This window comes from Dama dama, chromosome 1, assembly GCF_033118175.1.
Source record: "Dama dama isolate Ldn47 chromosome 1, ASM3311817v1, whole genome shotgun sequence".
Classification (NCBI taxonomy): domain Eukaryota; kingdom Metazoa; phylum Chordata; class Mammalia; order Artiodactyla; family Cervidae; genus Dama; species Dama dama.
In genome coordinates, this window is record NC_083681.1 from 46902314 (window position 1) to 46915547 (window position 13234).

Consider the following 13234-nt stretch of genomic DNA (forward strand, 5'->3'; position numbering starts at 1 on the left):
AGGGCTCAGATAACCCGCTGAGCTTTTCCCATATTGGATGAGGGTAGGGTGTGGGGGCAGGGAAGCAAAGGCAATGTAGGGGGGAGGGGAGTGGAGTGGAAATAGGAGAAATAGACCGGCATTCACTTATTCAGCAATGTGCCAGGTATAGGGTTGTACATTAGCTGTCCAATACAGTCAGTGCCAATTTCCCAAGCTAGTAGGGGAAAATGACAGGTAAATCTGTGATGACAACATATGGTCCTAAGTGCATCCATCAAGATGCACAGATCAGAAATTTACAGATCATCTTGAATGCCCCACTCCCTTATTCTCCTGCACCTCTATGGTGAAGGTTGTGATGAAAAGCCCAGATTTCTGCTCAAAAAAAGAGAAGAATTTAGTCTCCTTTTTCACTGAGAATGCTGTTGGAAGATAGCCCTCAACTGTCAGTCCCTTGAAGAGTTGCCGGAGCTGAAGAAAGCTAGCTCATTCAAGGTCAGGTTCCCCTTCTGAGGCATCCTGCAGTCAATGACTGATCAGCAGAAAGATATAAAGATTCAGTTCCCTCACTCCGACAGAGGGCAACTTTGAAAGATGTTCCCAGCTCCTCGCTGGGGTTGATTGAGGTCTTTGTTGGGCTGCTCAGCTTCTCCCTTTCCTGGATCCCACGTTCATCCTCTTTCTTACACAGGTGTTGACTCCGAGAGCACTCCTTAGTAAACATCCTCCACAGTAATCTCTGTCTTCCAGTCTGCTTCCTGGGGAACATAACAGCTTCTCTCCCATGTTCAATCAATCACGAAGTGCTGTTGATGTTAGCTACTGAGTGTTCCTTGAATCATTATGCTAGTATCTCCACTGACATTGCCCATTGTTTCTTGTACTATTCTCCCAGCTTCCTAAGTTGTCCACATTTTAATGGATGCCTCTTTATATCCACCCTCCACCTTGTAACCAGAGTGCTGTGTTTGGAATACAAATCTGATTATGCCATTCTTTGGACTTCTGCTCTGGGAATAGAGAAAGCATTTTAATAGAGTCTATGAAGTCTTGGACTGCAAGGAGATCCAACCAGCCAGTCCTAAAGGAAATCAGTCCTCAATATTCATTGGAATGTCTGATGCTGAAGCTGAAACTCCAATACTTTGGCCACCTGATGTGAAAAAGTGACTCATTTGAAAAGACCTTGATGCTGGGAAAGATTGAAGGTGAGAGGAAAAGGGGATGATAGAGAATGAGATGGTTGGATGGCATCACTGACTCTATGGACATGAGGTTGAGTAAGTTTCCTTACATGAGATTGAGTAAGGGAGTTGGTGATGGACAGGGAAGCCTGGCGTGCTGCAATCCATGGGATCACAAAGAATTGGACACGACTGAGCAACTGAACTGAACTGAACTGATGAAGTCTGCATGGCCTGACTACTACTGACCTCTCTAACTACCTTGTTTCAAATCACTATGGCTCTTGTTCTCTCCACTGAAGACACTTGCCTTCTTTTAGTTCAGTTTTCTGGATGTATGTCTTTTAGTTACATGTCCTCTGCACATTCTCTCTGGAAGGTTTCCTTCCTTATTCAGTTAACTTCTACTCATCCTTCTGATCTCAGCTCAAGATCTCAGCATTTCTCAGGGGTGTTTCTCCCTGCTTTCCCTCTTGGGTAGGCAGAATTGCAAGATGATTCCTAATGACTGTCACTGTTGTATGATCTCCTTCCCTCGGGTGTGGGTGGAACTTGTGAATGTGACAAGACACTACTCCTAAGATTATGGTACATGGGCAAAAGGGATTTTTGTGAATATAATTAACAATGCTAATCAGTTGACCTTATAATAGATTATCCAGTTTGTCCTTATCATATGAATCCCTTCAAAAGCCACAAGTTTTCTCTGGTTGGCAGCAGAAGAGGAAGTCAAAGAGATGTGAAGAACAAGATTTGATAGAAGGTAGCTGGCTTGAAAATGGAGGGAGCAATGAGGCAAGGAATGGGGGTGGCTGTAGTTAGCTTGAGGATGGAGGAGGGCATACAACAAGTGCCTAAGAATGGCTTCTAGTTGAGAGCCATCTCTGGCTGACAGCCAACAAGAAAATAGGGACCACAGTCCTACAACCACAGAAATTGTATCCTGCTAATAAGAAGAATGAACCTGAAAGCAGATTTTCCCCCAGAGCCTCCAGAAGAGAATTGAGTCTGAATGACACTCCGAGTTCTGCCTGGTGATAACCACTCTGAGCAAAGAATCCAGCTATACTGTCTGTGAACTAATAAATGCATGTTTTTAAGCTACCAATTTCATGATAATTTGTTACTGTAGCCCTAGAAAGTAACACACCTCTCATCTCAGGAGGTAGCAAATGCAGACTCTTGCAAGCCATGCAAGGAAGAAGTGAGGACACTGGAAATTTGTTAAGATTTAGAAAACCTTGGAAAGATTGCAGTAGCAACTGGTGTGGAGAGCCACTTTAGGAGTGGGATCAACTGGGAATCCATGACAGTAATTCAGGGAAGAATTGACAGTAGTTTGAACTAAAGTCATGGAAGTAGTGGAAAAGATGGATCTGAGAGATACTTAGAAGGAAGAGGGACAGAATTTATTTATTTATTAAATGTTTATTTATTTATTTGGTTGCATCCTCGGGTCTTTGTGGTATCACACGGGATCTTTCACTGTGGCACAGGGACCCTCCAGCTGTGGCAAGGAGGCTCAGTAGTTGCTGTGTGCCTGCTTAGTTGCCTCTTGGCGTGTAGAATTTCAGTTCCCTGATCAGGGATCGAACCCATGTCTCCTGCCTTGCAAGGCTGAATGAGAGACAGAATTTAGAGGCCATTTGTTTGTGGAAAGTGACAGAGAAGGATGAAATTTAAAATGAATAATATTTCTGGTGAAATTTTGATAATCACCTACTGTTCCAAGCATATGGCCTTTAATCCTCACAAAAAACTGCAAATTTGAGCACAATATAATTGATTATCATTTTAAATGAAAAAACTGGCTCAGAGAGAGTTTGAGTAACTTATCCAAAGTCACAAAGCTACTAGGTGAAAAAAAAGCCATAATTCAAAGCCAGGGAGCTGGGAAATCAGAATTCAGGTGCTCCTAGTGTGCTGCTTCCCAGAATGAGTAGAAATTTTATTGTTTCTCTGGTCACCTTCTTCTTCTCATTTTGCAATTTTTTTTTCAAATTTTCTTGATTCATAAATTCTCTTATTGCATCTCTAACTCTGGTGAGTGCCTATACACACACACACACACACACCCCAACTTTTACTCACAACAAATAACACAGCCCTTGACTTCATAGAGAAAGTAATAGCTATCAGATAGAAGTTCCCACCGGGGAATCTGGTCCACTTTGGACAAGTATAGTTTCAGATGCCTATTAGACACATAAGTAGGAATTCCAGTAGGAAGCTGAATACATAGGTTGTAGGAATTAATGCAAACCACAGAATTAACGAGAGTATGTTGAATAAGGAGAAATGAGGACCAGATGAGAGAGAAGTCTAGAAAATACCATTATTTAAAGGCTGGATAGAGAAAGACCAACCTGCAAAAGAGCCCAAGAAGGAGCATTTGGCAGGGTGAGGGGAGAACAAGGGGAGAAAGACATCATATAAGCAAAAAGAGACACATTGAATGTATTCAAATGCTGCTTCTGGACCAAGATAACGAGGATGAGAAATGTACTCAGAATTCAGGGACCTGGAGAGCCTTGGCCACAGAAAGAGCCATTTTGGTGAGGTCCTAGAGCTTCCCCAATGGCTCAGTTTATATAGAATCTGCCTGCACTGCAGGAGACCCCGGTTCAATTCCTGGGCTGGGAAGATCCCCTGGAGAAGGGAAAGGTTAACCACGCCAATATTCTTGGGCTTCCCTTGTGACTCAGTTGCTAAAGAATCTGCCTGCGATGTGGGAGACCTGGGCTCAATCCCTGGGTTGGGAAGATCCCCTGGAAAAGGGAAAGGCTACCCTCTCCAGGATTCTGGCCATGAGGTCACAAAGAGTGAGGACATGACTGAGCGACTTTCACTTTTCACTAGAGACAGAAGATGGATCCGATGTACTGAACATTGAATGCGATGGAAGGAAGGAGAGCAGGTGACTTGAGACAAGTCTTTTTGAATAGTAGTGATTAAGGAAAAGAAAAAGGGTAGTAACTGGAGGGGGATGTGGAATTTAAGACTTTTAAGATGGAAGAACTAGAACGTTTTTAGTGGCAGATCAAATTACTGCAACGTGTAGAAAAGACTGAAGGAGAGAGAAAGACAGACAGAAACCAAGAGGCAAGAGAAACAGAGACACTAATGCAAGTTTCTTGAGAAAAGGCAGCAAAGTATGGAACCCAGTGTACGTGTGGAGGGTCCTACCTTTTGATGTGAGTAGAGACTCAATTTTAAAAAGCTAGTAGAAAAGAATAATTTTAGAAGAAAATGTCATGGCAACCAGATTATAAGTATATAGATGAAAATGTCATGGCAACCACATTATGTTTCCTAGATTTTTGAAGTTAAGTGTGGCTTTTTTGACTACATTCTTGACAGCGGTTGTGGATGGAAGCCTTAAGTACAGCTTCCAGATCAAGTTCTTCAAGGAAAGGAGTGGATTCTCTCTTCCTTGTTGCCCTTTGTTGCAGGTGACTGTGGGTGTGGATAGGCCACCCTCAGTCATGCAGTGACTAGCTTTATTTAACAGGGCAGTTGAGAGAGTGTTCAAAGAAATTGAGGATATGAGAGTTTGCTAATCTTGGAAAAGGATTTATGGAAGCTGAAATACCTCTGAGAAGCTTTCCTTAACCCCACACATCTGGATTAGGTGCTTCTTAACCCCTGAACTTCTGTAATACCTGTATCTCTCATTCATTATGGTAATTCTCACAATTACATTTCTTTTAAAAAATTTATTTATTTTGTTTTTGGTTGTGCTGGGTTTTTGTTGCTACGTGTAGGCTTACTCTAGTTGTGGTAAGTAGGGGCTACTCTCTATGACTTCTGTTGTGGCGTAGTACAGGTTCTAGGGTTAGCGGGCTTCAGTAGTTGGGGCACATAGGCTCTGGAGCACTACCTCAGTAGTCCTGGCACATGGGCTTAATTGCACTGCTGCATGTGGGATCTTAGTTCCTGGACCAGGGATCCAACTCGTGTCCCCTGCATTGGCAGGCAGGTTCTTAACCACTGGACCACCATGGTAGTCCCACAATTAACATGTCTTGTCACCCTTTTGCTTGTCTGTATTCCAAGTGTCTGGCATCTGTCCTTTTCTCCAACAGTTTCTCAAACCACTCCCCACATTACTCTCATTTCTTTTCTATTTTTTTATGCTCAAGGAACCTTGAGTTGCTTATAATTTTGTGGTGCCTTCCATATTATTCATCATCTATGTACCTTGCTCATTTTATCCCCTCTAACCAAGTGCAGATGGGTAATGGGAGGTGAAGATCAGGAGCTTGTGGGTGTAAATTGTTTCAAGAAGATGGTTTGTAAAGAGGAAAAAAGTCATAGATACTAGTGGAGTTACCTGATGGTTCATTGGTAAAGAATCTGCCTGCACTGTAGGAGACCTGGGTTTGATCCCTGGGTTGGGAAGATCCTCTGGAGAAGGAAATGGTTACCCACTCCAATATTTTTGCCTGGAAAATTTTGTGGGCAGAGGAGCCTGGTGGGCTACAGTCCATAGGGTCTCAAAGAGTTGACGTGAGTGACTGATGCTTTCACTTTTTTTCACACGGGGGAAGAGGGGCATACCATGAGACGAGGAAGAAGGAGGAGAGATGAAGATGCAACACTAAGCGGAGTCAAACCTCATTTCTCAGAATCAGGAGATTCTATTTGTGCCAGGGATTAAGCCAACATTTGGAGAGAACGTGAGATTGCTGAGGGCCAGGAAACAGGGGAACGTTAGATCACAGCAGAAAGAGAACTTCAAAGTCAGTATGAATAGACAGAGAACAGAGACCTGGACCCTTATTTCAGAACAAGTCAGAAAGCTAGATCAAGGAAGAAAGTGCAGGAGGCCCTTAAATAGGGCCAGGTTCGGTCCTCAGGGAAGCTGCCTTTCTGACTCAGGCCTTGTCCTGTCAAGGTTGTCAGTTTTCTGTTTTTTGGTGCCTGCCCGTGTGTGTGTGTGTGTGTGTGTGTGTGTGTGTGTGTGTGTGTGTGTGTATGTGTGTGCACACACATGCACACGCATGCACATGTGTGCCTTGCAGGGGTTCTGGTCCACCTTGCTTGACTCTTGTGGCTTAGAACAATCACCTTTGCCTTGGGGAAGTTTGAGCCACCCAGGCTACTACCCAAGGTGGGCACATGATCCTTTTTTCAATATTCTATATCACAGTTGAGATAAGAGGGGAATGTTTAAATAAACAATACATCAGTAAATATGCAAGGGAGAGAATGAAAGAGAAAAGCACATAGTGTTGAATGCACAGCCAAATAACCTGCTTGATAAGGTAGGGTTTATTCCAGGTAACCTGAAGGTCCACAAAACATCAACACTTGCCCTGGGGAGCCCAGTGTTCATGCACGGTGGTCCTGAATACGCTCTGCCTCCACAGCCCTGACCCTGACACACAGGCAGCTGGGATCCAGAGCCAGGAGCGAAACCAGTCATTTACTCCCTGGGGAGCCTGCTGGCCCAGTGGCTTAGTCTCTCCCCTGTGACCGTGTGGGTGGCCTCCTCCCCTCACCTTTCAAGGCCTTTCTTTTCTCTGCATTTCTGTGATGCGCAGATATGCCTCTCTGCTGAGCTCCTGCCCACACACTCCCTGCCCACATCGAAGGTCCTTCTCTTGGCATGATTAAACAAAGAGGCAATGAGCTGAGAACACAGACGGGCAGGAGCCAGAGCATGTAGGGATGTTGGGCAGAGGAAAGAAACCAAGGGAAGGCTGGTCCTGGCCCAGGTCAGGGCCTTCCTTGAGGGCTTAAAAGGGCCATAGGAAGGCTCACCCAGGAGGCTAAACACAGAGAAGGCTTCCAGGAATACATTTGTGCCTCTGGGGCCCTGTGAGACCTGCTGGTGAAGGGCAAGGCTGAGGACAACAGGCCAAGGTACTGAAAATGGAAAAGCAGTGCCAGACACAGGGAGGGTCCATGCATTCTGGGTGAAAAGCACGAGTTTTCAAACTGTGGGGGAGGGCAGTCCTGAATGGTCCCAGCCATTCCATGTGCTGCCCTCAACAGGTATCCATACCTTGAGCTCTGATTTAGCATAACTTCCTCAGTAATGTCGCTCAGCCGCACCACTGCTGTCTTCGTTAGAAAATTTCAATAAGGTTTTTCTTAAATCAGTCAAGATCCGGATTTTAAGATTCCATTTCTCCCTGGGTAATTCTCCCAGCTCTGCAAGGAAAGCACTCCTGAGGCCTAGGAAGGAGCTGGGAGGGGAGAGAAAGACAGCACTTCGCCCTCTGCTGGCCAGACTTGGCATTGCCAGCACAGCCCCTAGGCCTAAGGCCAAGGAAGGCTGCACAACCCAGAACCCCAGGGCCCTCTAAGGCATATTCTTCCCTGCTGCTGCTGCTGCTGCTAAGTCGCTTCAGTCGTGTCCAGCTCTGTGCGACCCCATAGATGGCAGCCCACCAGGCTCCCCCGTCCCTGGGATTCTCCAGGCAAGAACACTGGAGAGGGTTGCCATTTCCTTCTCCAATGCATGAAAGTGAAAAGTGAAAGTGAAGTAGCTCAGTCACGTCTGACTCTTAGCGGCCCCATGGACTGCAGCCTACCAGGCTCCTCCGTCCATGGGATTTTCCAGGCAAGAGTACCAGAGTGGGTTGCTGTTGCCTTCTCCCATTCTTACCTGCTAGAGAGGTAAGAATAATGGTCTTAGCTATCATTCATTATTAAGCAGTTGCTTTCTGTCAGGCACCGATAGACAGTTTCCATTCATAATCTCATTTACATTTTAATTCTCCAAGCATTTCTTTCAATTTTGTAGGAGACGGAGTCCCCCAGCTACTAAGTGATGTTTCAGAACCATCTGACTGATTGACCATCAGCACATTTTGGCCCCAAACTCTTATCTTTCGTGCTTTTAGGCCAGCCGAAAACCTGCTCTGACTTGGGCTATGCCCTGACCCAAGTTTCAACCCAGATTGATCATCTACCTCTGATCCAAGCCTCAAACCAAACCCTAGCTTCGCCTGCAAGCTGGGATCCACCCACCTGTCCTCCTGCTCCTGGCTCCTAGTGTTTGTACCAGATCTTCCCTGGATTGGACGGCCAGACTCCCTGTGAATCTGATTTCCCCCCAAGCTGGCTACTTTATTTCTATCTGTCTTTGCCATTAGCAGTCAAACCCTCAGCAAGAAAAAGGTGAAGCAGGGTGGGCTGAAGAAACTCCTGTGGGGAAATGGCTAACTGGGAACACTGAGGAGGAATGTACATCTCAAGTCTTAGCCAGGCCAAGGTGTTCTGAGGTTAGTGACCCAGTGAGGGAAATGGGTGAGGACCTAGGTCCTACAGAGGTGGGGATGGAGATGGGGTGGGGAGAAGAGCTTAGCCAGAAGCAGCTGGGCTCTCAGCAGGGGGGCCCAGTTTTGAAACCCCTGAAGGTATCTGGTGGTGACTCCCCAACTCCTCCCATAGCTGCATGCATGAGGGCAGAGAGCTGGAACTAGCAGCTTTTCTCCAGAGCAGTGGGTGGTCCTTTGTCTAGGTAGATAGCCTTGAGATCACACTTCAGGACACTGGCTTGCTGGTGAGTCACAAGTGCTGCTCTGCACCATGACTAGCTCCTTCTCCCCTGGTTACCACCTGGTTACCGCCGTCACAGCCTGCAACAGTCATTCTCAAGAAAAGAAGGAACTTGCCTGGCCTTGGCCTCAAGCTGAGGCAGTTCCATTTCTTATCTCCCCAGAAGAAACAGACAAACCTAGGTTTCATTCCATGTGACTTAGGAGCCTTGTGATACTGGACAAATTATCTAATCCCCCAGAGCCTTTGTTTCCTCATTTCAAAATGGGGAAATAATAGCATGTTTCTCATAGTTTATAAAGATTAGCTGAGACAATGCACTTAGCCCAGGACCTGGCATAAATAGCTTTACAATTTTGTTGTTGTTGCTTAGTCACTAAGTCGTGTCTGACTTTTTGTGACCCCGTGGACTGTAGCCTGCCATGTTCCTCCAACCATGGGATCTCCCAGGCAAGAATACTAGAGTAGGTTGCCATTTCCTTCTCCAGGGGATCTTCTTGATCCGGGGATCAAACTTGCGTCTTCTGCAATTCTCCCACATTACAGGCAGATTCTTTACTGCTGAGTCACTGGGGAAGTCCAAATGTACAAAATCCTATGTAATTTTTTTAGCTCCTCTGTGGGCTTCAGTTTCCTGATTTGGAAAAATTAACATAAAGCAATTTAATTTTCCTATTATTGCTACAAGAGCCAAATGAGATAATTTACATATAGCAGTTACAAATGATTGCATTTGTGCTCAGACGGTCATGTTTGACTCTTTGTGACCCTATGGACTGTAAGCTGCCAGGCTCCTCTGTCCATGAGATTCTCCTGGCAAGAATACTGGAGTGCATTGCCATTTCCTCCTCCAAGGGATCTTCCCCACCCAGGGATCAAACTTGTATATCCCATGTCTCCTGCATTGGCAGGTGGATTCTTTACCACTAGTGTCATAAAAAATTGGATTTTTCCTTGATTCTCTAAATTAGACAATTGTCATCTAAATGTTTAACCAACTATCTTACTGAAGATTTAATTTCCTTGTATTTTGTGACTTTCATTCCAGTCTCTCTTCCTCCAAATTTAGGGTCTTATAAAAACATCAGTGGATTTTATGTTGGACAGAATATCTAGAGACCAGGAGGCTGTGTGGCAGTCAGACCATGTTGGTGATGCAGGTCTGCGCCTCATTCACTCAAGCCTGTGCTCCCTCTAGTGGATGCTGCTTCGAGACGCCAGTACGCCCTGGGGCAAAGTGATCTTTCTGCGGTTTCCAAAGATTTGATCCTTAGGGTTCCATATTCTAAGCCTGGGGTGAAAGTGGGGTCCAGGCTTCTTTCCTTCCCAGTAACCCTGTGATAGGTAGAATTTTGGCTCCCATTATCTTTGCCCTCTGGTGTTATTTCTATGATTATGGCAAAAAGGGCCTTTACAGATATAATTAAGGTTAATAACCTGCTGACATTAATTAGAATATGGAGATTATTTTGGATTAACTGGATGAGCCTAATCTAATCATATGATCCGAAAAAGCAGAGGTATCTCTCAGTCTTATAAGAGAAGCAGGAGTAAGAGATTTGGAGAATGAGAAAGACTTAACATGCCTCCAGTGGCCTGAAGATAAAGGGGCCATGTGTCAAGGAAGTAAAGATCTCGGTTCCACGACCAAGACACTGAATTCTTTGAACAACTGAATGATCTTGGAAGCAGACTCTTCCCAGAGACTTCAGATAACAGCCCAGCCCAACTGACACCTTGATTTTGGTTTTGGGAGGCCCAGTTGAGCCAGAGGACCCAGTTGAGCCACACTGCCCAGATTTCTGACTTAGAATTGTGAGATAATAAATGAGTACTGCTTTAAGCTATTAAAATTGTGGTAATATGTTACTTCAGTAAAAGAAAACTAATATAATGTTCAAGAATCCCATTTCTTTCCTTAGTCTTAGAGAATCTCCTTCCTCAGAAGTACAGAAGCGTTTGCTTCTTCAACTCTAAGCTCTCACAGACAGTTGGGCACAATTCACCCTTAGGTGAATTTTTTGTGAAAACCTTGGAGCTCTGTTTTTTTTTTTTTATTATAGTATATTGTTATAATTGTTCTGTTTTATTATTTTAAAATTTATTTATTTTTAATTGAAGAATGATTGCTTACAGAATTTTGTTGGTTTCTGCCAAACATCAACATGAATCAGTCATAAGTATACATATGTCTCCTCCCTCTTGGGAGCCCTGTTTTTATAAACAAAAGCTAGGGCAGAGAGTTTCTGAACATTTTATTTTGACACTGCAATTTGAAAAGCTTTAAGTCTGGGGGATACAAAGCTTCAGGAACTTTTTTACGATGAGAGGAGGGATAAAATGAACAAAACCCAAATGAATGCCTCTGTGAAGTTTCCTGCCACATAGATACGTGCTTAGCCTAGCAATTGACACACAGTAAATAATACTCTTTGGACTAAAAGATGATTTTTGTTGTTGTTTTGTTGTGATTCCAGGAACTTAAAATTGTGTTCCCTGCTGCCCATCCTGGCTCAACTCTATCCAACTTGATCCCAAATGGTCAAAATGCTGTCTCCCACACAGGAGGGGTGTCGGTCTGCAACTAGAGGACCTCAACTTGGTTATTCAAGATGTCTTGTGGTATGGTGGCTCCACCAGGAGGAATCTGATCTTCCCATCCTGGAAAAGCAAAGACAGCAAGATGCATAGCTGACTCCAGAAGAATTTTGTTCCTGCATATAGGATAGGCAAGATGGCCAGTTATCACCCTCCTTGTGCTGTTGGTCAGGATTCTACCAGGTGGCAGAAGCCACCTGTTCTAGGAGAGTCTTCTCTTGGGACAGGTGTGTACATTATCAATGAAAAACTTATTTTTAGCACCCTGAATCCATCAGAAACCACCAAAGTGGCCTTCATTACCCATTCTAGCTCAACGTGACTGAAGGGCAGGGATGGTAGGAAAACCTCTTGCGAAACTGACACATCTTCCTCCAAAATTGGATCTTTACCTGATTCAACTCTCATCTCTGGTTGTCAAATAAATATTTAGGTACCTAAAACCTTGCATAGTTTTAGCTCTGAGGACCCAGCAATAATCAAGACACCCCATGCCAGCCCTATGGATCTCATAATTTGTAAGGAGGTTATCACAAAATAACCACAGATTTTGAAATGATCGAAAGTGCAATGACCCTCATAATCTCTCCTGACATCTTGGCTCCAGCCCCAGTCTCAGTTTCTGTGGCTATTCGAAAAAGTTTTGTTTCAAGTCCTTCGTATCTGAGTCCCTCTGTGTCACCTGCATCATATCCAAAAGGTTGGTCAGTGTAGGGGACACCAACAACTCTGGGACTGTCTCCATGACAACACATCAGCACATCCTGCCCTCAGAGACCTGGAGGCCCTACCCTGTATTCTCGTACCACTTATAATAATCATTCTTGATATTCTGTAACTGATGATTCAGCATCTTGAAATCATGAGAAAATTAATGACCAATGTTGTTTACATTTCCCCTGTGGTCTGACTTTTGTGGGTGCTTGTGAACCTTTCAACCACAAAACCCAAAATTGGGTTTTGTTTCCTACCTAATAGGGGATGTCCTCACCTAAAAACTTGCTACCACTATAGAAATAAAAACTTTTTACCCATATTTTCTTCCTGCTCCTTCTGCCTCCTGACCAACCCTGGTGCTTTCCCATGTGGTCCTGTATGGTATACTGTGCCCTCTTCCTATTGGGGACTGTAAGTAATAAATCTTCTTTCAGTGGCATTGATCTCTGAGTATATCATCACTTAGTCAATGCAATATAAATTTATCAGTTTAATGTTGGTAAATTAAATTCCAAGCACATTTTAAAGTACTGCCTGGCACAGCTCACACCCAAAGACTGGCCAGGCCCTGGAGGAGCTAAAATTATGACTAGGGTGAAAGTGCAATGAAAGCAGCATTTGACTCTGCCCCACAGTCCCCATAACACCTCTTCTGCCCCCAAACTGCAGACCTTCTTCTAAGTATGTCAAAGTTTCTCCAGAACTCCCCAAACACTCATCTCCAATTGTCCCCAAACATGATATTCTGCTCCACTGAGCCTCCATTCTCCACCCTATATCTTGGAAAGCTGTACAGAGCCGGAGGACTGGATTTCTGCCAGGACCAAGGCCAGCTTTGAGAACCATCATGGTAGGATAGGGTCAGGTAACCGGAAACTATTCTCCCCTTGGAATAAGTTCTGAGGGTAAGGTATCCCTGGTCCTAGGTTCCAGGGCTGAAATGAAGGAAGGAAAAAGCAGCAGGCATCTACTCTGGCTTAGTAAGCAAGATCGAACCCCTCAGAGCTCATGAGGTTGAGGATACAAACCCTGCTGTGAGATGCAACGCTCAGGGTGTATATGTGAATGTGTCTATGAAAACATGTGCATACTTAGAGCAGTGTGATACGTAAGCTTGCTATACTGAGGCACAATGATTCTTCATTCATCAGTACTCCCATCTCTTCGATGCCAACCCACCAGCTACTACACAGCCTGTGCCCCTTGCCCCTGTAACCCAGAATTCAGACAGAATTTATCCT